Source organism: Mesoplodon bidens (genome assembly GCF_964165515.1).
Source record: "Mesoplodon bidens genome assembly, contig: HAP1_SCAFFOLD_94, whole genome shotgun sequence".
NCBI classification, from domain to species: Eukaryota; Metazoa; Chordata; class Mammalia; order Artiodactyla; family Ziphiidae; genus Mesoplodon; species Mesoplodon bidens.
Window position 1 is genome coordinate 1,228,449 of NW_027671809.1, and position 27,163 is coordinate 1,255,611.

Consider the following 27,163-nt stretch of genomic DNA (forward strand, 5'->3'; position numbering starts at 1 on the left):
GGTTCGTGCCCCGGTCCGGGAAGATCCCACATGTCGCGGAGCAGCTGGGCCCATGAGCCATGGCCACTGAGCCTGCGCGTCCGGAGCCTGTGCTCCGCAATGGGAGAGGCCACAACAGGGAGAGGCCAGCGTACAACAAAAAAAAAAAAAAAAAAAAAAAAAAAAAACTAAAATGAGGTATCACCTCTCACATGTTAGAATCGGCATCATCAGAAAACCTACAAACAACAAATTCTGGGGAGGGTGTGGAAAAAAGGAGCCCTCTTCCACTATTGGTGGGAATGTAAGTTGATACAGTCACTATGGAGAACAGTGTGGAGTTTCCTTAAAAAAACTAGAAATAGAATTACCATCTGATCCAGCATTCGCACTTCTGGGCATATACCCAGAGAAAACCATAAATCAAAAAGGCACATTCACCACAATGTTCATTGCAGCACTATTTACAGTAGTCAGGTAAGGGAGCAAACTAAATACCCACAAACACATGAATGGGTAAAGATGTGGTACATATATAAAATGGAATATTACTCGGCCATAAAAAGGAATGAAACTGGGTCATTTGTAGAGACATCGATGGATCTAGAGACTGTCATACAGAATGAAGTAAGTCAGAAAGAGGAAAACAAATATTGTATATTAATGCATATATGTGGAACCTAAAAAGTGGTACAGATGAACTGGTTTGCAGGGAAGAAATAGAGACACAGGTAGAGAACAAACTTATGGACACCAAGTGTGGGAAGCCATGGGGTGGTAGAGGTGGGATGAGTTGGGAGATTGGGATTGGCCTGTATACATGCATATGCATAAAATACATAACTAATAATAACCTGCTGTATAAAAAAATAAAACTAAATTTCAAAATTTTAAAAAATAAAATTTAAAAATAAAAGAGAAAAAAGTTCTTCCCTTCACACAGATGTATTTATAGGAATGTATTATTTCCATGCTTATATCTATAAATACATAAAAGAGGTATAAAATCTAACTTGAACCATAAACGAAAAAAAACCTGAGCCCACCAGTTATACAGAGGAAAGCCCTATCAGGGAATTGCTCCAGCGGTAAACAATTCTGAAATTGGTCAGAGGTGGGGAATAATCTCCCATACAGCCAGCAACCCACCCTGCATGCAAGGAGCGTCCTCATTGCAAAGCTGGGGGACCGTGCCGAGGCATCTCTGAATAAAGGTGAGCTGAGCCCCAGGCCAGCTGCAGCTGAACTGTTCCCACCCTTTCCAGGTAAAACACCTGAATATGTACAAGGGCATGAAATCCTAGAGGAAGGGCCCTGAAGCCACACCAGCGACAGCACACAGGCCAACTTGGTGCCTGCAGGCGAGGCAGGATGGTCCTGACCCCAGGCGCTCTTCTGGAAGCTTTCCATTTCCCTGCCTGAGATACCCCTCCTGTCCCGGACCCCACCCCTTTTTTTCCTTCCTTACCTCAGCCCGGAGAGAAATTCCAGTGGAACTTATGTGTGACACATCCCCTTCTTTACAGGTGGCAGCCTGGCAACTCCTGCACAAAGTCCAGCAGAGCCCCACACACACCGGGCCACCCACAAAGCCGTGGCCCCTCACACGCTCCCACCAGCAGAGCCCCGAGACTGCTGACGGGGCAGAGAATATGGAGTCAGGCACAGCTTCAGGGGCTATTGCTGCCTGGAGCGCTGTTTATATTGACCTCAAACAGGCACACCTGGGGAGGGCCGGCCGGCAAGGTAAGGCTGCCCAGGACAGCTAATCCACAACCCTCAGGGAATCACATTGTTGAAAATGGACCTCGCTAAGGCAGAATAGAAGCCAAGGAAAATAAGGACACAATGCCATTTGCAGCACCGTAGATGAGTCTAGAGGTAATCATGTGACATGTAGTAAGTCGGAAAGTGAAAGGCACATATCGTATCATATCACTTATAGGTGTTACCTAAAAATGGATACCAGGGCAGATATTTCCACGGAGAAGGGCAATCACATATTCATTAAACAAACTTATGGTTCACCAATGGAAAGGTGTGAGGATTGGTTTCATTACGATATTGGGCTTAACAGACATACAAACACAGGTGATATATATAATAACCAAAGAGCTACGGAATACAAAGAGAGGAGTACACAACATTCTGTCATAACGTACATGGGAAAAGGATCCCAGGAAGAACAGACATCTGTATATGTGTAAAAGAACCACATCTACCATACCTACAACAAGCCATACATTGTAATCAAACTTGCTGTAATAAAAAATAAAATATTAAATTAAAAACACGAACAAGAAGTAGTGAGACAAACTTGAGGGGCTTTTTCCTGTCACATTCTGTTCTAAATTCCAATCTAGAAGGCGACTTCCATTGAGGCTCTGTTGCCCTAGTAACCAGATATGAAAGAGAGAACTGCTGCCACCTTGTGGCCGTTTCACACAACAGCAGCTTTAATCCCAGCGCTAATGGTCAGTTGATATTCAAAATCATTGCAGGCCTGTAAATGACACCTGCCCTGAAAACAAATCCTGGGGTCACATATCGACCAAAAAATTTAAAGGACGTCCATATTTCAAAACGACTGTTTCAAAAGGCATATTTTATGCACATTAGTGTTCTGCTTCTTTTTCTTTCTTTCTTTTTTGGTTAAAAACACGGGAATGGAAAAAGGCATCCCTCAGAAGGGGCGAAAATAGTTGCAAACGAATCAATGGACAAAGGTTTAATCTCCAATATAAACAGCTCATGCAGCTTATTAAAAAAACAAACAACCCAATACAAAAATGGGCAGAAGATCTAAAGAGACGTTTCTTCAAAGAAGACACAGAGATGGGCAAGACGCACATGAAAAGCTGCTCAAGAGCACTAATTATTAGAGAAATGCAAATCAAAACTACAATGAGATATCACCTCACACCTGTTAGAATCGGCATCATCAGAAAATCTACAAACAAGAAATTCTGGGGAGGGTGTGGACAAAAGGAGCCCTCTTCCACTATTGGTGGGAATGTAATTTGATACAGTCACTATGGAGAACAGTATGGAGTTTCCTTTAAAAAACTAGAAATAGAATTACCATCTGACCCAGCAATCCCACTGTTGGGCATATACCCAGAGACAACCATAAATCAAAAAGGCACATTCACCACAAGTTTCATTGCAGCACTATTTACAATAGCCAGGTAATGGAAGCAACCAAAATGCCCACAGACAGATGAATGGATAAAGATGGGGTACATATATAAAATGGAATATTACTCGGCCATAAAAAGGAATGAAACTGGGTCATTTGTAGAGACATCGATGGATCTAGAGACTGTCATACAGAATGAAGTAAGTCAGAAAGAGGAAAACAAATATTGTATATTAATGCATATATGTGGAACCTAAAAATGGTACAGATGAACTGGTTTGCAGGGAAGAAATAGAGACACAGAGGTAGAGGACAATCGTATGGACACCAATTGTGGGAAGCCATGGGGTGGTGGTGGTGGGATGAGTTGGGAGTTTGAGATTGACCTGTATACATGTATATGCATAAAATACATAACTAATAATAACCCGCTGTATAAAAAAGTAAATAAAATTAAATTTCAAAATTTTAAAATATAAAATTTAAAAATGAAACAGAAAAAATTCTTCCCTTCACACAGATGTATTAATAGGAATGAATTATTTCCATGCTTATATCTATAAATACATAAAAGAGGAATAAAATCTAACTTGAACCATAAACGAAAAAAAAACCTGAACCCACCAGTTATACAGAGGAAAACCCTATCAGGGCACTTGCTCCAGCGGTAAACAATTCTGAAATTGGTCAGAGGTGGGGAATCATCTCCCATACAGCCAGCAACCCACACACCATGCAAGGAGAATCCTCATTGCAAAGCTGGGGGACCGTGCCGGGGCATCTCTGAATAAAGGTGAGCTGAGCACCAGGCCAGCTGCTGCTGAACTGTTCCCACCCTTCCCAGGTCAAACACCTGAATATGTACAAAGGCTTGAAAGCCTAGAGGAAGGGCCGTGGAGCCACACCAGCGACAGCACGCAGGCCAACTTGGTGACTGCAGGCCAGCCAGGGTGATCCTGGCCCTGGGCGCTATTTCGGAAGCTTTCCATTGTCCTGCCTGTGATACCCCATTTGTCCCGGCCCACACTGCTTTTTTCCTTCCTCACCTCTGTCCGGAGAGAAATTCCAGCGGAAGGTATGGGTGACACATCCTCTTCTTTACAGGTGGCAGCCTGGCAACTCCTGCAGAAAGGCCAGCAGAATCCCACTCACACAGGGCAACCAACAAAGCTGTGGCCCCTCACTCCCTCCCACCAGCACAGCCCCGAGACTGCTGACGGGGCAGAGAATATGGAGTCAGGAACAGCTTCAGGGGCTATTGCTGCCTGGAGCGCTGTTTATATTGACCTCAACCAGGCAGACCTGGGGAGGGCCGGCCGGCAGGGTAAGGCTGCCCAGGTCAGCTAATCCACAACCCTCAGGGAATCACATTGTTGAAAATGGACCTCGCTAAGGCAGAATAGAAGCCAAGGAAAATAAGGACACAATGCCATTTGCAGCACTGTAGATGAGTCTAGAGGTAATCACGTGACTTGTAGTAAGTCAGAAAGTGAAAGACACATATCATTTCATATCACTTATAGGTGTTACCTAAAATAGAAACCAGGGCAGTCATTTCCACTGAGAAGTGCCATCATAGATTCATTAAACAAACTTATAGTTCACCAATGGAAAGGTGTGAGGATTGGTTTCATTACGATATCGGGGATAACACACATATACAAACAGAGGTGACATATATAATCACCAAAGACCTACGGAATACCAAGAGAAGACTACTCAACATTCTGTCATAACGTACACGGGAAAAGGATCCCAGGAAGAACAGACATCTGTATATGTGTAAAAGAACCACATCTTCGACACCTACAATAAGCCAAACATTGTAATCATACTTGCTGTAATAAAAAATAAAAAATTAAAAATACGAACAAGAAGTAGGGAGTCAAACTTGAGGGGCTTTCTCCTGGCACATTCCATTCTAAATTCCAATGTACAACACGACGTCCATTGAGGCTCTGTTGCCCTAGTAACCAGATGTGTTAAGGTAGAACTGCTGCCACCTAGTGGCCGTTTCACACAACAGCAGCTTAATCCCAGTGCTAATGGTCAGTTGATATTCAAAATCATTGCAGGCCTGTAAATGACACCTGCCCTGAAAACAAATCCTGGGGCCACATATCGACCAAAAAATTTAAAGGACGTCCATATTTCAAAACGACCGTTTCAAAAGGCATATTTTATGCACATTAGTGTTCTGCTTCTTTTTCTTTCTTTCTTTTTTGGTTAAAAACACGGGAATGGAAAAAGGCATCCCTCAGAAGGGGCGAAAATAGTTGCAAACGAATCAATGGACAAAGGTTTAATCTCCAATATATATAAACAGCTCATGCAGCTTAATATTAAAAAAACAAACAACCCAATACAAACATGGGCAGAAGATCTAAAGAGACGTTTCTTCAAAGAAGACACAGAGATGGCTAAGACGCACATGATAAGCTGCCCAAGAGCACTAATTATTAGAGAAATGCAAATCAAAACTACAATGAGGTATCACCTCACACCTGTTAGAATCGGCATCATCAGAAAATCTACAGACAACAAATTCTGGGGAGGGTGTGGACAAAAGGAGCCCTCTTCCACTATTGGTGAGAATGTAAATTGATACAGTCACTATGGAGAACAGTATGGAGTTTCCTTAAAAAACCTACAAATAGAAACCTTGACTTTCCCTAACCCTAACCATAGCCTGGAACGGAAACCTACCACCAACCGTGCACCTTATCTACGCGGTACACTAATCCTAATCCGTACGCTGGCACTAACCGGTGAGTCAACATGTACCCTGACACTGACACGTTTCCGTACCCTCAGCTGTGCCCCAAACCTTGCCGTTGCCTATCCTTAACCTTAGCCCGGAACAGAAACCTACCATCAGCCCTACACCTTACCCTAAGCCGTACCCTAATCCTAATCCATACGTCAACACGTACCCTGACCCTAACACGTTTCCGTACCCTCACCTCTGCCATAAACCTTGCCGTTCCCTTACCTTAACCCTAGCCCGGAACGGAAAACTACCACCAACCCTACACCTTACCTTACGCCATACCCTAATCCTAATTCGTATGCTGACACTAACCTGTGCATCAACACGTACCCTGACCCTAACACGTTTCGTACCCTCACCTGTGCCCTAAACTTTGCCAGTCCCTAAACATAACCCTAGACTGGAACGGAAACCTACCACCAACCCTACACCTTACTCTATGCGGTACCCTAATCCTCATGCGTACGCTCACACTAACCCGTGAGTCAACACGTACCCTGAACCTAACACATTTCCGTACCATCACCTGTGCCCTATACCTTGCAATTCGCTATCCCTAACCCTACACCGGAATGTAAACCTACCGCCATCCGTACACCTTACTCTACGCCGTACCCTAATCCTAATGCGTATGATGACACTATTCCATGCATCAACATGCACCATGAACCTAACACGTTTCTGTACCCTCACCTGTGCCCTAAGCCTTGCCGTTCACTAACCCTAACCCTAGCCCTGAGCTGAAACCCACCACCAGCCCTACACCATACCCTATGCCGTACCCTACTCCTTGCCTGTATGCTGGCACTGACCCGTGCGTCAGCACGTAGCCTGCCTCTCCCAAGTTTCCGTACCCTCACCTGTGCCCTTAGCCTTGCCGTTCCCTAACCCTACCCTAGCCCAGAACGGAAACCCACCACAAGCCCTACACCTTACCCTACGCCGTACCCTACTCCTGGCCCATACGCTGGCACTGACCCATGCGTCAGCAGGTAGCCTGACCGTCCCACGTTTCCGTACCCTCACCTGTGCCCTAAAACTTGACGTTCCCTAACCCTAATCAAACCCCGGAATGGACACCCACCACCAGTCTTACACCTTACCCTACGCCGTACCCTACTCCTGGTCCACACCCTGGCACTGACCCGTGCTTCAGCATGTAGCCTGACCCTCCCTCGTTTCCGTACCCTCACCTGTGCCCTAAGCCTTGCCGTTCCCTAACCCTAACCCTACACTTTACCCTACGCCATACCCTATTCCTGGGCCGTACGCTGGCACTGACACTTGCGTCAGCACGTAGCCTGACCCTCCCACGTTTCTGTACCCTCACCTGTGCCCTAAGCCTTGCCATTCCCTAACCCTAACCCTAGCCGGGAACGGAAACCCACCACCAGCCCTACACCTTACCCTACGCCGTGCCCTACTCCTGGGCCGTACACTGGAACTGACCCTTGTGTAAGCACGTAGCCTGCCACTCCCATGTTTCCATACCCTCACCTGTGCCTTAAGCCTTGCCGATCCCTAACCCTAACCCTACCCTGGAACAGAAACCCACCACCAGCCCTACACCTTACCCTACGCCGTACCCTAATTCTGGCGCGTACGCTGGCACTGACCCGTGTGTCAGCACGTAGCGTGCCTCTCCCTCGTTTCAGTACCCTTACCTGTGCCCTAAGCCTTGCCGTTCCCTAACCCTAACCCGGAACAGAAACCCACCAACAGCCCTACACCTTACCCTACTCCGTACCCTAATCCTGGCCCGTACACTGGCACTGAACCGTGCGTCAGCACATAGCCTGACCCTCCCACGTTTCTGTACCCTCAGCTGTGCCCTAAGCCTTGCCGTTCCCTAACCCTAACCCTAGCGCGGAATGGAAACCCACAACCAGCCCTACACCATACTTTACTCCTGACCCGTACGCTGTCACTGACACCTTTGTCAGCACGTAGCCTGACTTTCCCACGTGTCCCTATGCTCACATGTTCCCTAAACCTTGCCGTTCCCTAACCCTCACCCTAGCCCGGAACGGAAACCCACCACCAGCCCTACACATTTCCCTATGCTGTACCCTACTCCTGGCCCTTATGCTGGCACTGACACGTGCGTCAGCACACAGCCTGACCATCCCACGACCCTCCCAATACAGAAATGGGCAGAAGATGTCAAGAGACGTTTCTTCAAAGAAGACACAGAGATGGCCAAGACGCACATGAGAAGCTGCTCAAGAGCACTAATTATTAGAGAAATGCAAATCAAAACTACAATGAGGTATCACCTCACACCTGTTAGAATCGGCATCATCAGAAAATCTACAAACAACAAATTCTGGGGAGGGTGTGGACAAAAGGAGCCCTCTTCCACTATTGGTGGGAATGTAAATTGATAGAGTCACTATGGAGAACACTATGGAGTTTCCTTAAAAAATCTAGAAATAGAATTACCATCTGATCCAGCAATTCCACTTCTGGGCATATACCCAAAGAAAACCATAAATCAAAAAGGCACATTCACCACAATGTTCATTGCAGCACTATTTACAATAGCCAGGTAATGGAAGCAACCTAAACGCCCAAAGACAGATGAATGGATAAAGATGGGGTACATATATAAAATGGAATATTACTCGGCCATAAAAAGGAATGCAACTGGGTCATTTGTAGAGACATCGATGGATCTAGAGACTGTCATACAGAATGAAGTAAGTCAGAAAGGGGAAAACAAATATTGTATATTAATGCATATATGTGGAACCTAAATAATTGTACAGATGAACTGGTTTGCAGGGAAGAAATAGAGACACAGAGGTAGAGAACAAACGTATGGACACCAAGTGTGGGAAGCCATGGGGTGGTGGTGGTGGGATGAGTTGGGAGATTGAAATTGACCTGTATACATGTATATGCATAAAACACATAACTAATAATAACCCGCTGTATAAAAAAGTAAATAAAATTAAATTTCAAAATTATAAAAAATAAAATTTAAAAATAAAACAGAAAAAAGTTCTTCCCTTCACACAGATGTATTTATAGGAATGAATTATTTCCATGCTTATATCTATACATACATAAAAGAGGAATAAAAGCTAACTTGAAACATAAACGAAGAAAAACCTGAACCGACCAGTTACACAGAGAAAAACACTATCAGGGCACTTGCTCCAACGGTAAACAATATTGAAATTGTTCAGAGGTGGGGAATCATCTCCCAAACAGCCAGCAACCCACACCCCACACAAGGAGCTTCCTCATTGCAAAGTGGGGGGACCGAGCCGAGGCATCTCTGAACAAAGGTGAGCTGAGCCCCAGGCCACCTGTTGCTGAACTGTTCCCACCCTTCCCAGGTAAAACAACTGAATATGTACAAGGGCTTGAAAGACTAGAGGAAGGGCCGTGGAGCCACACCAGCGACAGCACGCAGGCCAACTTGGTGCCTGCAGGCCAGCCAGGGTGGTCCTGGCCCCGGGTGCTCTTCCGGAAGCTTTCCATTGTACTGCCTGAGATACCCCACTTGTCCCGGCCCCCACTGCTTTTTTCCTTCCTCACCACTGTCCGGAGAGAAATTCCAGCGGAAGGTATGGGTGACACATCCTCCTCCTTACAGGAGGCAGCCTGGAAACTCCTTCAGAAAGGCCAGCAGAACCCCACTCACACCGGGCCACCAACAAAGCTGTGGCCCCTCACTCCCTCCCACCAGCACAGCCCCGAGACTGCTCACGGGGCAGAGAATATGGAGGCAGGCACAGCTTCAGGGGCTATTGCTGCATGGAGCGCTGTTTATATTGACCTCAACCAGGCACACCTGGGGAGGGCCGGCCGGCAGGATAAGGCTGCCCACGTCAGCTAATCCACAACCCGCAGGGAAGCACATTGTTGAAAAGGGACCTCGCTAAGTCAGAATAGAAGGCAAGGAAAAAAAAGGACACAATGCCTTTTGCAGCACCATAGATGAGTCTAGAGGTAATCACGTGACATGTAGTAAGTCAGAAAGTGAAAGACACATATCATATCGTATCACTTATAGGTGTTACCTAAAAATGGATACCAGGGCAGATATTTCCACCGAGAAGGGCAATCAGAGATTCATTAAACAAACTTATGGTTCACCAATGGAAAGGTGGGAGGATTGGTTTCATTACGATATCGGGGTTAACAGACTTATACAAACACAGGTGACATATATAATCACCAAAGACTTACGGAATACCAAAAGACTACTCAACATTCTGTCATAAGGTACATGGGAAAAGGATCCCAGGAAAAAACCGACATCTGTATATGTGTAAAAGAACCACATCTTCCACACCTACAACAAGCCAAACATTGTAATCAAACTTTCTGTAATAAAAAATAAAAATTAAATTAAAAACACGAACAAGAAGTAGGGAGACAAACTTGAGGGTTTTTCTCCTGGCACATTCCATTCTAAATTCCAATCTAGAACACGACTTCCATTGAGGCTCTGTTGCCCTAGTAACCAGAATTGGTAAGGGAGAACTGCTGCCACCCTGTGGCCGTTTCACACAACCGCAGCTTTAATCCCAGCGCTAATGGTCAGTTGATATTCAAAATCATTGCAGGCCTGTAAATGACACCTGCCCTGAAAACAAATTCTGGGGTCACATATCGACCAAAAAATTCAAAGGACGTCCATATTTCAAAACGACCGTTTCAAAAGGCATATTTTACGCACATTAGTTTTCTACTTCTTTTTCGCATTTTCTTTTTTGGTTAAAAAAACGGGAAAGGAAAAAGACATCCCTCAAAAGGGGCGAAAATAGTTGCAAACGAATCAATGGACAAAGGTTTAATCTCCAAAATATATAAACAGCTCATGCAGCATAATATTAAAAAAACAAACAACCCAATACAAAAATGGGCAGATCTAAAGAGACGTTTCTTCAAAGAAGACACAGAGATGGCCAAGACGAACATGAAAAGCTGTTCAACAGCACTAATTATTAGAGAAATGCAAATCAAAACTACAATGAGGTATCACCTCACACCTGTTAGAATCGGCATCATCAGAAAATCTACAAACAACAAATTCTGGGGAGGGTGTGGACAAAAGGAGACCTCTTCCACTATTGGTGGGAATGTAAATTGATACACTCACTATGGAGAACACTATGGAGTTTCCTTAAAAAACTACAAATAGAATTACCATCTGATCCAGCAATCCCACTTCTGCTCATATACCCAAAGAAAACCATAAATCAGAAAGGCACATTCACCACAATGTTCATTGCAGCACTATTTACAAAGGCCAGGTAATGGAAGCAACCTAAATGCCCACACACAGATGAATGGATAAAGATGTGCTACATGTATAAAATGGAATATTACTCAGCCATAAAAAGGAATGAAACCGGGTCATTTGTAGAGACAGCGATGGATCTAGAGACTGTCATACAGAATGAAGTAAGTCAGAAAGAGGAAAACAAATATTGTATATTAATGCATATATGTGGAACCTACGAAATTTTACATAGGAACTGGTTTGCAGGGAAGAAATAGAGACACAGATGTAGAGAACAAATGTATGGACACCAAGTGTGGAAAGCCATGGTGTGGTGGTGGTGGGATGACTTGGGAGATTGGGATTGACCTGAATACATGTATATGCATAAAATACATAACTAATAATAACCTGCTGTATAAAAAAATAAATAAAATTAAATTTCAAAATTTTAAAAAATAAAATTTAAAAATAATACAGAAAAAAGTTCTTCCCTTCACACAGATGTATTTATAGGAAAGTATTATTTCCATGCTTATATCTATAAATACATAAAAGAGGAATAAAAGTTAACGTGAACCATAAAAGAAAAACCTGGACCCACCAGTTATACAGAGGAGAACCCTATCAGGGCACTTGTTCCAACGGTAAACAATATTGAAATTGGTCAGAGGTGGGGAATCATCTCCCATACAGCCATCAACACACAACCCACACAAGGAGCGTCCTCATTGCAAAGCTGGGTGACCGAGACGAGGCATCTCTGAATAAAGGTGAGCTGAGCCCCAGGTCAGCTGCTGCTGAACTGTTCCCACCCTTCCCAGGTAAAACACCTGAATATGTACATGGGCTTGAAAGACTAGAGGAAGGGCCATGGAGCCACACCAGCGAGAGCACGCAGGCCAACTTGGTGCCTGCAGGCCAGCCAGGGTGGTCCTGGCCACGGGCGCTCTTCCAGAAGCTTTCCATTGTCCTGCCTGAGATACCCACCCTGTCCCGGCCCCCACTGCTTTTTTCCTTCGTCACCTCAGTCCGGAGAGAAATTCCAGCGGAAGGAATGGGTGACACATCCTCCTCTTTACAGGAGGCAGCCTGGAATCTCCGGCAGAAAGGCCAGCAGAACCCCACACACACCGGGCCACCAACAAAGCTGTGGCCCCTCACTCCCTCCCACCAGCACAGCCCCGAGACTGCTCACGGGGCAGAGAATATGGAGGCAGGCACAGCTTCAGGGGCTATTGCTGCATGGAGCGCTGTTTATATTGACCTCAAACAGGGTCACCTTGGGAGGGCCGGCCGGCAGGATAAGGCTGCCCACGTCATCTAATCCACAACCTGCAGGGAATCACATTGTTGAAAAGGGACCTCGCTAAGTCAGAATAGAAGGCAAGGAAAAAAAGGACACAATGCCTTTTGCAGCACCGTAGATGAGTCTAGAGGTAATCACGTGACATGTATTAAGTCAGAAAGTGAAAGACACATATCATATCATATCACTTATAGGTGTTACCTAAAAATGGATACCAGGGCAGATATTTCCACCGAGAAGGGCAATTAGAGATTCATTAAACAAACTTATGGTTCACCAATGGAAAGGTGTGAGCATTGGTTTCATTACGATATCGGGGTTAACAGACTTATACAAACACAGGTGACATATGTAATCACCAAAGACCTAGGGAATACCAAAAGACTACTCAACATTCTGTCATAACGTACATGGGAAAAGGATCCCAGGAAAAACCGACATCTGTATATGTGTAAAAGAACCACATCTTCCACACCTACAACAAGCCAAACATTTTAATCAAACTTGCTGTAATAAAAAATAAAAATTAAATTAAAAACACGAACAAGAAGTAGGGAGACAAACTTGAGGGGCTTTCTCCTGGCACATTCCATTCTAAATTCCAATCCAGAACAGGACTTCCATTGAGTCTCTGTTGCCCTAGTAACCAGAATTGGTAAGGGAGAACTGCTGCCACCTTGTGGCCGTTTCACACAACAGCAGCTTTAATCCCAGCGCTAATGGACAGTTGATATTCAAAATCATTGCAGGCCGGTAAATGACACCTGCCCTGAAAACAAATCCTGGGGTCACATATCGACCAAAAAATTCAAAGGACGTCCATATTTCAAAACGACCGTTTCAAAAGCCATATTTTACGCACATTAGTGTTCTTCTTCTTTTTGTTTCTTTACTTTTTTGTTTAAAAAACGGGAATGGAAAAAGGCATCCCTCAGAATGGGCAAAAATCGTTGAAATTGAATCAATGGACAAAGGTTTAATCTCCAGTATATAAACAGTTCATGCAGCTTAATATTAAAAAAAAACAAAAAACCCAATACAAAAATGGGCAGTAGATCTAAAGAGACGTTTCTTCAAAGACGACACAGAGATGGCCAAGACGCACATGAAAAGCTGCTGAAGAGCACTAATTATTAGAGAAATGCAAATCGAAACTACAATGAGGTATCACCTCACACCTGTTAGAATCGGCATCCTCAGAAAATCTACAAACAACAAATTCTGGGGAGGGTGTGGACAAAAGGATCCCTCTTCCACTATTGGTGGGAATGTAAATTGATACAGTCACTATGGAGAACAGTATGGAGTTTCCTTAAAAAAACTAGAAATAGAATTACCATCTGATCCTGCAATCCCACTTCTGGGAATAGACCCAGAGAAAACCATAAATCAAAAAGGCACATTCACCACAATGTTCATTGCAGCACTATTTACAAAGGCCAGGTAATGGAAGCAACATAAATGCCCTCACACAGATGAATGGATAAAGATGTGGTACATGTATAAAATGGAATATTACTCAACCATAAAAAGGAATGAAACTGGGTCATTTGTAGAGACATCGATGGATCTAGAGACTGTCATACAGAATGAAGTAGGTCAGAAAGAGGAAAACAAATATTGTATATTAATGCATATATGTGGAACCTAAAAAATGGTACAGATGAACTGGTTTGCAGGGAAGAAATAGAGACACAGAGGTAGAGAACAAACGTATGGACACCAAGTGTGGGAAGCCATGGGGTGGTGGTGGTGGGATGAGTTGGGAGTTTGAGATTGACCTGTATACATGTATATGCATAAAATACATAACTAATAATAACCTGCTGTATATAAAGGTAAATAAAATTAAATTTCAAAATCTTAAAAAATAAAATTTAAATATAAAACAGAAAAACGTTCTTCCCTTCACACAGATGTATTTATAGGAATGAATTATTTCCATGCTTATATCTATAAATATATAAAAGAGGAATAAAATCTAACTTGAACCATAAAAGGAAAAAAACCTGAACCCACCAGTTAAACAGAGGAAAAACCTATCAGGGCACTTGCTCCAGCGGCAAACAATTCTGAAATTGGTCAGAGGTGGGGAATCATCCCCATACAGCCAGCAACCCACACCCCACACAAGGAGCGTCCTTATTGCAAAGCTGGGGGACCGAGCCGAGGCATCTCTAAAAATAGGTGAGCTGAGCCGCAGGCCAGCTGTTGCTGAACTGTTCCCACCCTTCCCAGGTAAAACAACTGAATATGTAGAAGGGCTTGAAAGACTAGAGGAAGGGCCGTGGAGCCACAACAGCGACAGCACGCAGGCCAACTTGGTGCCTGCAGGCCAGCCAGGGTGGTCCTGTCCCTGGGCGCTCTTCCGGAAGCTTTCCATTGTCCTGCCTGAGATACCCCACCTGTCCCGGCCCCCACTGCTTTTTTCCTTCCTCACCTCTGTCCGGAGAGAAATTCCAGCAGAAGGTATGGGTGACACATCCTCTTCTTTACAGGAGGCAGCCTGGCAACTACTGCAGAAAGGCCAGGAGAACCCCACTCACACCGGGCCACCAACAAATCTGTGGCACCTCATTCCCTCCCACCAGCACAGCCCCGAGACTGCTGACGGGGCAGAGAATATGGAGTCAGGAACAGCTTCAGGGGCTATTGCTGCCTGGAGCGCTGTTTATATTGACCTCAACCAGGCACACCTGGGGAGGGCCGGGCGGCAGGTTAAGGCTGCCCAGGTGAGCTAATCCACAACACTCAGGGAATCACATTGTTGAAAATGGACCTCGCTAAGGCAGAAGAGAAACCAAAGAAAAAAAGAACACAATGCCATTTGCACCACCGTAGATGAGTCTAGAGGTAATCACGTGACTTGTAGTAAGTGAGAAAGTGAAAGACACATATCATATCATATCACTTATAGGTGTTACCTAAAAATGGATAACAGGGCATATATTTCCACCGAGAAGGGCAATCAGAGATTCATTAAACAAACTTATGGTTCACCAATGGAAAGGTGTGAGGATTGGTTTCATTACGATATCGGGGTTAACAGACTTATACAAACACAGGTGACATATATAATCACCAAAGACCTACGGAATACCAAAAGACTACTCAACATTCTGTCATAACGTACATGGGAAAAGGATCCCGGGAAAAACAGACATCTGTATATGTGTAAAAGAACCACATCTTCCACACCTACAACAACCAAACATTGTAATCAAACTTGCTGTAATAAAAAACAAAAAATTAAATTAAAAACACGAACAAGAAGTAGGGAGACAAACTTGAGGGGCTTTTCCTGTCACATTCCATTCTAAATTCCAATCTAGAACACGACTTCCATTGAGGCTCTCTTGCCCTAGTAACCAGAATTGGTAAGGGAGAACTGCTGCCACCTTGTGGCCGTTTCACACAACAGCACCTTTAATCCTAGCGCTCATGGTCAGTTGATATTCAAAATCATTGCAGGCCTGTAAATGACACCTGCCCTGAAAACAAATCCTGGGGTCACATATCGACCAAAAAATTTAAAGGACGTCCATATTTCAAAACGACCGTTTCAAAAGGCATATTTTATGCACATTAGTGTTCTGCTTCTTTTTCTTTCTTTCTTTTTAGGTTAAAAACACGGGAATGGAAAAAGGCATCCCTCAGAAGGGGCGAAAATAGTTGCAAACGAATCAATGGACAAAGGTTTAATCTCCAATATATATAAACAGCTCATGCAGCTTATTAAAAAAACAAACAACCCAATACAAAAATGGGCAGAAGATCTAAAGAGACGTTTCTTCAAAGAAGACACAGAGATGGCCAAGACGCACATGAAAAGCTGCTCAAGAGCACTAATTATTAGAGAAATGCAAATCAAAACTACAATGAGGTATCACCTCACACCTGTTAGAATCGGCATCATCAGAAAATCTACAAACAAATTCTGGGGAGGGTGTGGACAAAAGGAGCCCTCTTCCACTATGGTGGGAATGTAAATTGATACAGTCACTATGGAGAACAGTATGGAGTTTCCTTAAAAGAACTAGAAATAGAAACCTTGACTTTCCCTAACCCTAACCATAGCCCGGAACGGAATCCTACCATCAACCCTACACCTTATCTATGCCGTACACTAATCCTAATCCGTACACTGGCACTAACCAGTGAGTCAACACGTACCCTGACCCTAACACGTTTCCATACCCTCAGCTGTGCCCTAAAACTTGTCATTGCCTATCCTTAAACTTAGCCCGGAACGGAAACCTACCATCAGCCCTACACCTTACCCTAAGCTGTACCCTAATCCTAATTCATACATCAACACGTACCCTGACCCTAACACGTTTCCGTACCCTCACCTCTGCCATAAACCTTGCCGTTCCCTAACCCTAACCCTAGCCCGGAACGGAAACCTACCACCAACCCTACACCTTACCTTACGCCGTACCCTAATCCTAATTCGTATGCTGACACTAACCTGTGCATCAACACATACCCTGAGCCTAACACGTTTCGTACCCTCACCTGTGCCCTAAACTTTGCCGGTCCCTAAACATAACCCTAGACTGGAACGGAAACGTACCACCAACCCTACACCTTACTCTATGCGGTACCCTAATCCTCATGCGTATGCTGACACTAACCCGTGAGTCAACACGTACCCTGAACCTAACACATTTCTGTACCATCACCTGTGCCCAAAACCTTGCAATTCGCTAACCCTAACCCTACAACGGAATGGAAACCTACCGCCCTCCGTACACCTTACCCTACGCCGTACCCTAATCCTAATGCGTATGATGACACTATTCCATGTATCAACATGTATCATGACCCTAACACGTTTCTGTTCCGTCACCTGTACCCTAAACCTTGCCGTACCCTAACACTAACCCTAGCCCAGAATGGAAAACTACCACAAACCGTACAGCATACCCTACACGGTACCCTAATCCTAATCCGTACACTGACACTAACCCGTGCGTCAACACGTACACTGACCCTAACACTTTTCCGTTCCCTCACCTGTGCCCTAAACCGTGCCGTTGCCTAACCCTAACCCTAGCCCAAAACGGAAACCTACCACCAACCCTACACGTTACTCTACGCCATACCCTAATCATAATCCGAGCGTCAACACGTACCCTGACCCTAACACACTTCCGTACCCTCACCTATGCCCTAAACCTTGCCATTCCATAACACTAACCCTAGCCTGGAACGGAAACCTACCACCAACCCTAGACCTTAACCTACGAAGGACCATAAACCTACTCCGTACGCTGACACTAACACATGCGTCAACACTTACCCTGACCCTAACACGTTTCCGTACCTTCACCTGTGACCTAAACCTTGCCATTCCCTAACCCTAGCCCTAGACCACAATGGAAACCTACCACCAAGCCTACACCTTACCCTAAGCCGTACCCTAATGCTAACCCATATGTCAACACGTACCCTGACACTAACACGTTTCCATACCCTCATCTGTGCCCAAAACCTTGCCGTTCCCTAACACTAACCCTAGCCTGAAACGGAAACCTACCACCAACCATACACTTTACCCTATGCCGCACCATAATCCTCATCTGTACGTTCACACTAACCCGTGCGTCAACACGTACCCTGAGCCTAACACGTTTCGATACCCTCACGTGTGCCCTAAACCTTGCCGTTCCCTAACCCTAACCCTAGCCCAGAACGGAAACCCACCACCAGCCCTACACCTTACCCTACGACGTACACTACTCCTGGCCCGTACGCTGGCACTGACCCGTGCGTCAGCACATAGCCTGACTCTCCCACGTTTCCGTACCCGCACCTGTGCCCTAAGACTTGCCGTTCCCTAACCCTAACCCTAGCCCGGAAAGGAAGCCCACCACCAGCCCTACACCTTTCCCTACGCCGTAGCCTACGACTGGCCCATACGCTGGCACTGACACGTGTGTCAGCACGTAGCATGACCCTCCCACGTTTCCATACCCTCACCTGTGCCCTAAGCCTTGACATTCCCTAACCCTAACCCTAGCCCGGAAAGGAAACCAACCACCAGCCCTACACCTTACCCTACGTTGTTGCCTACTCCTGGCCTGTACGCTGGCACTGACCCGTGCGTCAGCACATAGCCTGACCCTCCACCATTTCCGTACCCTCAACTGTGCCCTAAGTCTTGTCCTTCCCTAACCCTAACCCTAGCCCAGAACAGAAACCCACCACCAGCCCTACAGCTTACCCTACGCCGTAGCCTAATCCTGGCCCGTACGCTGGCACTGATCCGTGCGTCAGCACGTAGCCTGACATTCCCACGTTCCCGTACCCTCACCTGTGTCCTAAGCCTTGCCGTTCAATAACCCTAACCCTAACCCCAAACGGAAACCCACCACCAGCCCTAAACCTTACCCTACGCCATACACTACACCTGGCCCGTACGCTGGCAGTGATCCGTGCGTCAGCATGTAGCCTAACCCTCCCACTTTTCCTTACCCTCACCTGTTCCCTAAGCCTTGCCGATCCCTAACTCTAACCCTAGCCCGGAACGGAAACCCACCACCAGCCCTACACCCTACCCTACGTCGTAGCCTACTGCTGGCACGTAAGCTGGCACTCTCCCATATGTCAGCCTGTAGTCTGCCACTCCTACGTTTCCGTACCCTCACCTGTGCCCTAAGCCTTGCCGTTCCCTAACCCTAACCCGGAACATAAACCCACCACCAGCCCTCAACCTTACCTTACGCTGTACCCTACTCCTGGCCCCAACGCTGGCACTGACCTGTGCGTCAGCACGTAGCCTGCCTCTCCCACGTTTCCATACCCTCACCTGTGTCCTAAGCCTTGCCGTTCCCTAACCCTAACCCTAGCCTGGAACGGAAACCCACCACCACCCCTAAACATTACGCTACGACGTACCCTAATCCTGGCCCGTACGCTGGCACAGACCCGTGCGTCAACACGTAGCCTGCCACTCCCACGTTTCCGTACGTTCACCTGTGCCCTAAGCCTTGCTGTTCCCTCACCCTAACCCTAGCCTGGAACGGAAACCCACCACCAGCCCTAAACCTTACCCTACGCCATACCCTACTCCTGGCCCGTACGCTGGCACTGACCCGTGCGTCAGCACGTAGCCTGACCCTCCCACGTTTCCTTACGTTCACCTGTGCCCTAAGCCTTGCCGTTCCCTGACCCTAACCCTAGCCCGGAACGGTATCTCACAACCAGCCCTAGTCCTTACCCTACGCCGTTCCCTATTCCTGGCCCGTACGCTGGCACTGACCCGTGCGTCAGCACATAGCCGGACCCTCCCACGTTTCCGTACCCTCACCTGTGCCCTAAGCCTTGTCATTCCCTAACCCTAACCCTAGCACGGAACGGAAACCCACCACCAGCCCTACACATTAGCCTACGCCGTAGCCTATTCCTGGCCCGTACATTGGCACTGACCCATGCGTAAGAACGTAGCCTGACCATCCCACGTTTCCGTACCCTCACCTGGGCCCTAAGCCTTGCCGTTCCCAAACCCTAAACCTAGCCCGGAACGGAAACCACCACCAGACCTACACCTTACCCTACGCAGTACCCTACTCCTGGCCCTTACGCTGGCACTGACACGTGCGTGAGCACATAGCCTTACCCTCCAACCACCCTCCCAATACAGAAATGGTCAGAAGATCTCATGAGACGATCCTTCAAAGAAGACACAGACATGGCCAAGACGCAGAGGAAAAGCTGCTCAACATCACTAATTATTAGAGAAATGCAAATCAAAACTACAATGAGGGGGCTTCCCTGGTGGCGCAGTGGTTGAGAGTCCGCCTGCCGATGCAGGGGACACGGGTTCGTGCCCCGGTCCGGGAAGATCCCACATGTCGCGGAGCAGCTGGGCGCGTGAGCCATGGCCACTGAGCCTGCATGTCCGGAGCCTGTGCTCCGCAACGGGACAGGCCACAACAGTGAGAGGCCCGCGTACAACAAAAAAAATAAATACATAAAAAAAAAACTACAATGAGGTATCACCTCACACCTGTTAGAATCGGCATCATCAGATAATCTACAAACAACAAATTCTGGGGAGGGTGTGGACAAAAGGAGCCCTCTTCCACTATTGGTGGGAATGTAAATTGATAGAGTCACTATGGAGAACACTATGGAGTTTCCTTAAAAAATCTAGAAATAGAATTACCATCTGATCCAGCAATTCCACTTCTGGGCATATACCCAAAGAAAACCATAAATCAAAAAGGCACATTCACCACAATGTTCATTGCAGCACTATTTACAGTAGCCAGGTAATGGAAGCAACCTAAACGCCCAAAGACAGATGAATGGATAAAGATGGGGTACATATATATAATGGAATATTACTCGGGCATAAAAAGGAATGAATCTGGGTCATTTGTAGAGACATCGATGGATCTAGAGACTGTCATACAGAATGAAGTAAGTCAGAAAGGGGAAAACAAATATTGTATATTAATGCATATATGTGGAACTTAAAAAATGGTACAGATGAACTGGTTTGCAGGGAAGAAATAGAGACACAGAGGTAGAGAACAAACGTATGGACACCAAGTGTGGGAAGCCATGGGGTGGTGGTGGTGGGATGAGTTGGGAGATTGAGATTGACCTGTATACATGTATATGCATAAAACACATAACTAATAATAACCAGCTGTATAAAAAAGTAAATAAAATTAAATTTCAAAATTATAAAAAATAAAATTTAAAAATAAAACAGAAAAAAGTTCTTCCCTTCACACAGATGTATTTATAGGAATGAATTATTTCCATGCTTATATCTATAAATATATAAAAGAGGAATAAAATCTAACTTGAACCATAAAAGGAAAAAAACCTGAACCCACCAGTTATACAGAGGAAAACCCTATCAGGGCACTTGCTCCAGCGGCAAACAATTCTGAAATTGGTCAGAGGTGGGGAATCATCTCCCATACAGCCAGCAACCCACACCCCACACAAGGAGCGTCCTCATTGCAAAGCTGGGGGACCGAGCCGAGGCATCTCTAAAAAAAGGTGAGCTGAGCCGCAGGCCAGCTGTTGCTGAACTGTTCCCACCCTTCCCAGGTAAAACAACTGAATATGTACAAGGGCTTGAAAGACTAGAGGAAGGGCCGTGGAGCCACAACAGCGACAGCACGCAGGCCAACCTGGTGCCTGCAGGTCAGCCAGGATGGTCCTGGCCCCGGGCGCTCTTCCGGAAGCTTTCCATTGTCCTGCCTGAGATACCCCACCTGTCCCGGCCCCCACTGCTTTTTTCCTTCCTCACCTCTGTCCGGAGAGAAATTCCAGCAGAAGGTATGGGTGACATATCCTCTTCTTTACAGGAGGCAGCCTGGCAACTACTGCAGAAAGGCCAGGAGAACCCCACTCACACCGGGCCACCAACAAATCTGTGGCACCTCATTCCCTCCCACCAGCACAGCCCCGAGACTGCTGACGGGGCAGAGAATATGGAGTCAGGAACAGCTTCAGGGGCTATTGCTGCCTGGAGTGCTGTTTATATTGACCTCAACCAGGCACACCTGGGGAGGGCCGGCGGCAGGGTAAGGCTGCCCAGGTGAGCTAATCCACAACACTCAGGGAATCACATTGTTAAAAATGGACCTCGCTAAGGCAGAAGAGAAGCCAAGGAAAAAAAGAACACAATGCCATTTGCACCACCGTAGATGAGTCTAGAGGTAATCACGTGACTTGTAGTAAGTGAGAAAGTGAAAGACACATATCATATTATATCACTTATAGGTGTTACCTAAAAATGGATAACAGGGCATATATTTCCACCGAGAAGGGCAATCAGAGATTCATTAAACAAACTTATGGTTCACCAATGGAAAGGTGTGAGGATTGGTTTCATTACGATATCGGGGTTAACAGACTTATACAAACACAGGTGACATATATAATCACCAAAGACCTACGGAATACCAAAAGACTACTCAACATTCTGTCATAACGTACATGGGAAAAGGATCCCAGGAAAAACAGACATCTGCATATGTGTAAAAGATCCACATCTTCCACACCTCCAACAAGCCAAACATTGTAATCAAACTTGCTGTAATAAAAAACAAAAAATTAAATTAAAAACACGAACAAGAAGTAGGGAGACAAACTTGAGGGGCTTTCTCCTGTCACATTCCATTCTAAATTCCAATCTAGAACACGACTTCCATTGAGGCTCTGTTGCCCTAGTAACCAGAATTGGTAAGGGAGAACTGCTGCCACCTTGTGGCCGTTTCACACAACAGCAGCTTTAATCCCAGCGCTCATGGTCAGTTGATATTCAAAATCATTGTAGGCCTGTAAATGACACCTGCCCTGAAAACAAATCCTGGGGTCACATATCGACCAAAAAATTTAAAGGACGTCCATATTTCAAAACGACCGTTTCAAAAGGCATATTTTATGCACATTAGTGTTCTGCTTCTTTTTCTTTCTTTCTTTTTAGGTTAAAAACACGGGAATGGAAAAAGGCATCCCTCAGAAGGGGCGAAAATAGTTGCAAACGAATCAATGGACAAAGGTTTAATCTCCAATATATATAAACAGCTCATGCAGCTTATTAAAAATCAAACAGCTCAATACAAAAATGGGCAGATGATCTAAAGAGACGTTTCTTCAAAGAAGACACAGAGATGGCCAAGACGCACATGAAAAGCTGCTCAAGAGCACTAATTATTAGAGAAATGCAAATCAAAACTACAATGAGGTATCACCTCACACCTGTTAGAATCGGCATCATCAGAAAATCTACAAACAAATTCTGGGGAGGGTGTGGACAAAAGGAGCCCTCTTCCACTATGGTGGGAATGTAAATTGATACAGTCACTATGGAGAACAGTATGGAGTTTCCTTAAAAGAACTAGAAATAGAAACCTTGACTTTCCCTAACCCTAACCATAGGCCGGAACGGAATCCTGCCACCAACCCTACACCTTATCTATGCCGTACACTAATCCTAATCCGTACCCTGGCACTAACCAGTGAGTCAACACGTACCCTGACCCTAACACGTTTCCATACCCTCAGCTGTGCCCTAAAACTTGTCGTTGCCTATCCTTAACCTTAGCCCGGAACGGAAACCTACCATCAGCCCTACACCTTACCCTAAGCTGTACCCTAATCCTAATTCATACATCAACACGTACCCTGACCCTAACACGTTTCCGTACCCTCACCTCTGCCATAAACCTTGCCGTTCCCTAACCCTAACCCTAGCCCGGAACGGAAACCTACCACCAACCCTACACCTTACCTTACGCCGTACCCTAATCCTAATTCATATGCTGACACTAACCTGTGCATCAACACATACCCTGAGCCTAACACGTTTCGTACCCTCACCTGTGCCCTAAACTTTGCCGGTCCCTAAACATAACCCTAGACTGGAACGGAAACGTACCACCAACCCTACACCTTACTCTATGCGGTACCCTAATCCTCATGCGTATGCTGACACTAACCCGTGAGTCAACACGTACCCTGAACCTAACACATTTCTGTACCATCACCTGTGCCCAAAACCTTGCAATTCGCTAACCCTAACCCTACAACGGAATGGAAACCTACCGCCCTCCGTACACCTTACCCTACGCCGTACCCTAATCCTAATGCGTATGATGACACTATTCCATGTATCAACATGTATCATGACCCTAACACGTTTCTGTACCATCACCTGTACCCTAAACCTTGCCGTACCCTAACACTAACCCTAGCCCAGAATGGAAAACTACCACAAACCGTACAGCATACCCTACACGGTACCCTAATCCTAATCCGTACACTGACACTAACCCTTGCGTCAACACGTACACTGACCCTAACACTTTTTCTTTCCCTCACCTGTGCCCTAAACCGTGCCGTTGCCTAACCCTAACCCTAGCCCAAAACGGAAACCTACCACCAACCATACACGTTACTCTACGCCATACCCTAATCATAATCCGAGCGTCAACACGTACCCTGACCCTAACACATTTCCGTACCCTCACCTATGCCCTAAACCTTGCCGTTCCATAACACTAAGCCTAGCCTGGAACGGAAACCTACCACCAACCCTAGACCTTAACCTACGAAGGACCATAAACCTACACCGTACGCTGACACTAACACATGCGTCAACACTTACCCTGACCCTAACACGTTTCCGTACCTTCACCTGTGACCTAAACCTTGCCATTCCCTAACCCTAGCCCTAGACCACAATGGAAACCTACCACCAAGCCTACACCTTACCCTAAGCCGTACCCTAATGCTAATCCATATGTCAACACGTACCCTGACACTAACACGTTTCCATACCCTCATCTGTGCCCAAAACCTTGCCGTTCCCTAACACTAACCCTAGCCTGAAACGGAAACCTACCACCAACCATACACTTTACCCTATGCCGCACCATAATCCTCATCTGTACGTTCACACTAACCCGTGCGTCAACACGTACCCTGAGCCTAACACGTTTCGATACCCTCACGTGTGCCCTAAACCTTGCCGTTCCCTAACCCTAACTCTAGCCCAGAACGGAAACCCACCACCAGCCCTACACCTTACCCTACGACGTACACTACTCCTGGCCCGTACGCTGGCACTGACCCGTGCGTCAGCACATAGCCTGACTCTCCCACGTTTCCGTACCCGCACCTGTGCCCTAAGACTTGCCGTTCCCTAACCCTAACCCTAGCCCGGAAAGGAAGCCCACCACCAGCCCTACACCTTTCCCTACGCCATAGCCTACGACTGGCCCATACGCTGGCAGTGACACGTGTGTCAGCACGTAGCATGACCCTCCCACGTTTCCATACCCTCACCTGTGCCCTAAGCCTTGACATTCCCTAACCCTAACCCTAGCCCGGAAAGGAAACCAACCACCAGCCCTACACCTTACCCTACGTTGTTGCCTACTCCTGGCCTGTACGCTGGCACTGACCCATGTGTCAGCACATAGCCTGACCCTCCACCATTTCCGTACCCTCAACTGTGCCCTAAGTCTTGTCCTTCCCTAACCCTAACCCTAGCCCAGAACAGAAACCCACCACCAGCCCTACAGCTTACCCTACACCGTAGCCTAATCCTGGCCCGTACGCTGGCACTGATCCGTGCGTCAGCACGTAGCCTGACCTTCCCACGTTCCCGTACCCTCACCTGTGTCCTAAGCCTTGCCGTTCCATAACCCTAACCATAACCCCAAACGGAAACCCACCACCAGCCCTAAACCTTACCCTACGCCGTACCCTACACCTGGCCCGTACGCTGGCACTGATCCGTGCGTCAGCATGTAGCCTAACCCTCCCACTTTTCCGTACCCTCACCTGTTCCCTAAGCCTTGCCGATCCCTAACTCTAACCCTAGCCCGGAACGGAAACCCACCACCAGCCCTACACCCTACCCTACGTCGTAGCCTACTGCTGGCCCGTAAGCTGGCACTCTCCCATGTGTCAGCCCGTAGCCTGCCTCTCCCACGTTTCCGTACCCTCACCTGTGCCCTAAGCCTTGCAGTTCCCTACCTCTAACCCTAGCCCGGAACGGAAACCACCACCAGCCCTACACATTACGCTATGCCGTACCCTACTCCTGGCCCGTACGCTGGCACTGACCCATTCTTCAGCACGTATCCTGACCCTCCCACGTTTCCGTACCCTCACCTGTGTCCTAAGCCTTAACGTTCCCTAACCCTAACCCTAGACCGGAATGGACACCCACCACCGCCCTTACACCATATCCAACGCCGTACCCTACTCCTGGTCCACACACTGGCACTGACCCGTTCTTCAGCATGTAGCCTGACCCTCCCACGTTTCCGTACCCTCACCTGTGCCCTAAGCCTTGCCGCTCCCTAACCCTAACACTAGCCCGGAATGGACACCCACCACCAGCCTTACACTTTACCCTACGCCGTACCCTACTCCTGGTCCATACCCTGGCATTGAACCGTGCTTCAGCATGTAGCCTAACCCTCCCACGTTTCCGTACCCTCACCTGTGCCCTAAGCCTTGCCTTTCCCTATCCCTAACCCGGAACGGAAACCCACCACAAAACCTAAACCTTAACGTACGCCGTAGACTACTCCTGACCCGTACGCTGGCAGTGACCCTTGCGTCAGCACATAGCCTGCCTCTGCCACATTTCCATACCCTCACCTGTGCACTAAGCCTTGCCGTTCCCTAACTCTAACCTGGAACGGAAACCCACAAACAGCCCTACACCTTACCCAATGCCATACCCGAATCCTGGCGCGTACGCTGGCAAAGACCCGTGCGTCATCACGTAGCCTGACCCTCCCACGTTTCCATACACTCACCTGTGCCCTAAGCCTTGCCGTTCCCTAACCCTAAACATACACCTAACCCTACGCCATACCCTACACTTGGCCCATACGCTGGCACTGACCCGTGCGTCAGCACGTAGCCTGACCCTCCCACTTTTCCGTACCATCTTCTGTGCCCTAAGCTTTGCCGTTCCCTAACCCTAAACCTAGCCTGGAACGGAAACCCACCACCAGCCCTAAACCTTACCCTACGCCGTACCCTAATCCTGCCCCGTACGCTGGCACTGACCCGTGCGTCAGCACGTAGCCTGCCACTCCTACGTTTCCGTACCCTCACCTGTGCCCTAAGCCTTGCCGTTCCCTAACCCTAACCCGGAACATAAACCCACCACCTGCCCTAAACCTTACCCTACGCTGTACCCTACTCCTGGCCCCTACGCTGGCACTG

The 27,163-nt window shown here is 46.9% G+C and overlaps 1 long non-coding RNA gene across 1 annotated transcript in view; it reads left to right on the forward strand.

The window, feature by feature from the left end:
* Positions 1 to 11,431: 11,431 nt before the first annotated feature.
* LOC308611021 overlaps positions 11,432 to 27,163 on the forward strand; it is a 47,073-nt gene continuing 31,341 nt past the window's right edge. The window contains exon 1 of the long non-coding RNA XR_014014753.1: positions 11,432 to 11,613. This is a non-coding gene — a long non-coding RNA (uncharacterized lncRNA). The remainder of the gene's footprint in view (positions 11,614 to 27,163) is intronic.